The sequence below is a fragment of the Condylura cristata genome, unplaced genomic scaffold (assembly GCF_000260355.1).
Source record: "Condylura cristata isolate star-nosed mole 26May11 unplaced genomic scaffold, ConCri1.0 scaffold00032, whole genome shotgun sequence".
Taxonomy (NCBI): domain Eukaryota; kingdom Metazoa; phylum Chordata; class Mammalia; order Eulipotyphla; family Talpidae; genus Condylura; species Condylura cristata.
The window spans coordinates 19092886-19097596 of NW_004567133.1; positions in this window are offsets into that span (position 1 = coordinate 19092886).

Consider the following 4711-nt stretch of genomic DNA (forward strand, 5'->3'; position numbering starts at 1 on the left):
GGCGCCCCGTCCCCTCCGAGGGGCTGAGGGCCGCCAGCTGGGGAACAGGGCCGTGCACCAGCCCTCACGTCCCGCCTTCGAAGAACCTTTAAAGAACCCTCGTGTGCACACAGGCTGCCCAGCGTGCGGCTGCGGGGGGCGGGGGGCGGCGGCCACCAGGGAGGGGCGGGGTGTACGGCAGAAGGGCTGGGCTCCAGACCGCGCTCGGTGGGCCCCCGGCCAGGCTGAGGGCATGTGCCGGCCCTGAAGGTGCAGCCACACGCGTCCACGGGCAGGAAGGAGGAGCTGCATCCCCGCTGGCGGGCCCCGCTGCAGTGAGTGCCGCTGCCCAGAGTGACGGGGCGCGAGGAGAGCTAACCCTTGCCTGGGCTTGGGGTGCCATGCTCTGACCACGAGGCCCCTCGCCTCCGCGGGCCAGCGTCGCCTGGGCCGAGCGAGCCTTGCTCTCAGCAGCGCTCTGTGCCAGTCTCTCCCAGGCACTCCCTCCACCCACCCTCCACCTCGGTCCGGCCGAGCCCCTCTTCGTGCTCCCAGCTCGCAGGGGCCCCGCTCAGGCCCCAGGGCTGGGCCACCGCGGCCGGCCGCCCGGCTCCTGCGCCAGCACCTGGAAAGAACTCGCTCCTGACGGCTGCTGAACAGAAAAACTCCAGAGGGAGAAAGGCAGCAGGCCGGCCAGGGTCGAGTGCATCCCGTCAGCAACGCAAGCTGCAGACTGCACAGGACAAGCACTTGCCCCGCTACTTGAACAGTTCCCTAAACTCAAAACACCATTTACTGGATGATGTTCTGAGGAGAGCGAGCCGGCTCCTGCGGCCCGGAACAGCGGGCGGGTCCTCAGGCAGGCCGGAGAGGCTCAGCGAGCACGCGCAGCCACTCAGCCCCGGGCCAGGAAGCAGCGTCCACCCTCCTGGCTGGTCACTGCCCTCAGGAGGCCGCACAGTGAGCACAGACAGCGCCCCCCCCCCGAAAGTTGCTCCTGCACCGTGGGTCAGAAGGGTGGGGCTGAAGCCCTGACTGGCTTCTGAGTGACCAGGCCAGGAATGCGTCACGGGGCCCACGCATCACACCCCCGCGAGGCTGGGTCAAAGGAAGCGTGCTGCCCAGGCCTTGGGTGGTCCCCCAGGGAGATGAAGCAAAAGCTGATCCGAGCGCAGAGCGGCCGAGCCCGTCACAGCGCCCCTCAGGCGCAGCCTCTCCCGCGGACGCCGCCGCGCCCGGCCCTGCGGGCAGGAGAGCAGGTGAGCCAGAGCGTCTGCTGAATCCTCACCGGGAAACCTCGGTGGGCACCTGGCTCCTGGGCGCTTTCAGCCTGCCAGCCGCCCCCACCTAGCATGGACAGTGCTGGCGGCGGCCGGCCGGGCAGCGCAGCAGGCGGGTCACCAGGGAGTGAGGTCTCGCTGATGGTGAAGGAAGCTGAGATGGAGAGAGTTCAAGGCTAACCGTCCCCTGGGACGCCCGAGTCCTTTGGAGTACAAGGGGACCCCCCCACGGGTCCGTGACTCGCAGAGGCTGCCACAGGCAGCCGCGCTCGTGGGCACCGGCGCGTGGAAAAGGCAGCGCGCCGCTGGGCCCCGAGGGGACACGCCTCAGCCGCGCTGCCCCACTCACGGCGTGCTCGGGTTACAGGGACGGCTGGGGCGCAGCGGTGTGGAGGCGCGGGAGGCCCAGGTCGGGGACAGCTGGTCCCGGAGAGGACGGCGCCCCGCCCGCGCCGGGGCTCCAGGCCCGCAGAGCAGGTCACAATGGCCCGCGCAAGCCCGCTCTCCATAGTAACCGGCGGGCACAGAGCGCCTGTGCCGCCCCGCTACTGACAGTCACTGCCCCAGGCACACGGGCGCACGACGCCCGCCTGCCCCACTGCTGTTCCCACTCACTCTGCCGCACCTGCCTCAGCGCCTCTGGGGCGTCCCTCTCTCCAGTGCCACCTGGTCTGCTGGCATAACCGCCCCTGCCCCTTGCCGGGGGACAGTGGCCGTGGGGTGGGCAGGAGTGGGCACCTGCTGCCCACGCTGAGACACTTCCGGGGCTCCGGTCCCCTGGAGCGCAGGGTGAGGGCCTGCAGCGACCTGAGGCGCGCCCTTCCTCTCGCACCCCTACTGTGTGCAGGAAGCCTGGCCCCCGCTGGGCCACCCATCCTGCCCCACCTGCCCGCGCCACCCTGTGCCGGTGGCACGCACTGGGCTGCCATGAGCCCACCTCAGCCCGCAGCACAGGCCAGCAATGGCCCGGCAGCTTCGTGAGTGTTCTTAAGACACACACAGAGACTCGAGGTCTCGATGTGCACGATCTGCAGGGCTGTCCGGGCCTAGGTGCAGCCATGCTCAGAGCTCACCTGAGGTTACAGATGACTGCACGTGAAGTCACCGTAACAGCTGCCCCATCTCCATTCTAAAAGGCACCCCGACTGGGAGCTGCCTTACGGGCGATTGTTGACTCAGGAACACCCCTCAGCAAGTATTAATAATCCCCACTGAAGTAACAGATTACTTCAGACACACTTGGTAACTGCATTTAAAAAGCAAAATGAGGGCCCTGCCGGGTGAGGACGCAGCACTGCAAGCTGCCAGCAGCTGCTTCAGCGTGAGTCCGTCCCTGCCCCAAAGCTGACCCCCAGGGCACAGCAGACCTCACCTGTCTCCCCGCTGCTCCCCTCAGCAGTGTACTTGGTTGATCTGCCCGTCTGCTCCCCACTCTGTCTTTGGGGAATCCTCACACCGCCCCTGCCCCTCTGGCCTGTACCCCAGCTCTGTGTGCATAAATAATAAACTTTTTAAAAAATAAAAGACCAAATGACAGTGACTACTTAGCAAAACGCCCAAAGACGCTCTCCCTGGCGCTCCAGGTCTCCCAGGCCTGGAGATGCAGGCGCCAGCGCCACCCAGCCCAGGCTGTGCGCGATTCCTTCAGCCGCAGGGAGGCCCCTGTGCAGTCCCTGGCGCCTCGCTGAGGCAACGCCCCACATGACTACGTGTGCCTCAGTGTGTGTCTGATGCCACGGCTGGACACCTCCCTCTGGAAGCTGCAGCAGGGGGTTCACCGAATCCACAGCAAGCATGTACACAAAGCCCTTTCTGCAGAGCACAATGCCAGCGTGCTGAGGAGACACCAAAGTGGAGGTCAGTCCGGAAATGGACGGTTACTCTCAACCGACAGCCTGGAGGCGTTACCTGAACAGAGTCCGCCACGAGAGTCCACAGGCCAAAGCCAAGAGGCAGCAAAGGGTGGGGTAAGACCCAGACCCAGGAGGTAAAACTGAGCGCAAGTCTGGCCCTGCCCATGCACGGGTGCCCCTGAGGCGGCTGCCTCACTTTCCCGTCTGTTTCCTCGTCCAGAGAGCAGCAGATAACCCGACCCGGTGGGTCTGTGCACCGAGAAACGCCTGTACAGCTGCCATACCCCACATGACGCTGATCAGTAAAGAATGCCAGACCTCCCCGGGGCGCAGCACGGGGTGAGTCTCGGCGCTACCAAGCTGTGGGCAGCCACTGAGGCCTGAGCTCGATCCCCAGCCAGGGAGTGACCCCCGGGGCGCAGCAGACCCCCGTCTCTCCGCTGCTCCCCTCAGCAGTGGGTTTCAGTAGATCCGCCTGTTCTGCTCCCCACTGTGTCTGAGGAGTCCTCTCAACCCCCCCCCATCTCTGGCTTGCACCCCCCTCTTGTGTGCATAAAAAAAAAAAGTAAATAAATCTTAAAAAAAATGTCACTTGAAGTGTAAGTTAAGTTAGAGCTAACAAACATGCCCATGTGTGCTTTCAGACACGAAAGGGGGGCCCCGCAAGCAGCACCCAGTCGGCACAGGCTTGCTCGGGAGGAAGGCTCACCCCAGAAAACACTTGTCCTCATTCTGACAAACGCTAGACACCAAGGGAGCAACAGGAAAACCTCTGAATTTCTGACAGAATTTAAGTCTTGCACAGACCCTAGAGAAAGACTCACCCAAGGAGTCTCTGGGCGAGTGGGTGAAGCCCCCCGAGCCAGAGGGCCAGGAAGCAGGTGCTCACTGCCCCTTCAGCGCGCGATGCCGCCAGGACAGGTCCGAGACCAGACCAGGCTAGCACCCAGCCCCTCCTCGCCGCACCCTCCCCACACAGCAGGACGCACAGAGCACGGGCACAGAAGTGCCACCCCAGGCGTGCAGGCCTCGCAGGCGATGGGGCGTGCGAGTTTAGCGCCAGAGTCGCTCACTGTTTCAGACCTGAAGGCTGCTGCCCTGCGCCCGGCCGAACTGGCTCCCTGAGGGCCTACAGACACAGTCTGGGTACGCCGCTGAGATTTAGGGTTAAGGTCTCTGGAGTCTCAATGGAAGCAGAATATTCCTGCACCCTTAAAAAAAGTAGAAAACAATATACGTGGGGGTGCACGAAACTTGACCAGTCAAGGTGACACAGCTTGAGGCACCCCCGCCGCGAGCACCACACACTTCTGACGGGAGCCGCTCGGGCTTGAGAGCATGAACATTCTCTAGGAGAAGGGCTGACCTCAAGAAGGCAATAGCAGAACAATCTCGTAACAAGCCACATCCGGTCTCTGAACACAATGTGGAGGAAACGCCAAGCACTGGGCTGTCACGGTCACGGTCACTGGGGAGCGAAGTGCTCCAGCACTCCCGGCTCACTGGAAAGAAACACTGGGGCCGCCTGCAGACCGCCAGTATCAAGGCACCCTGAGCCCCAAGCGGGCAAAGTGCTCAAACACGACGGCCACTCACCCC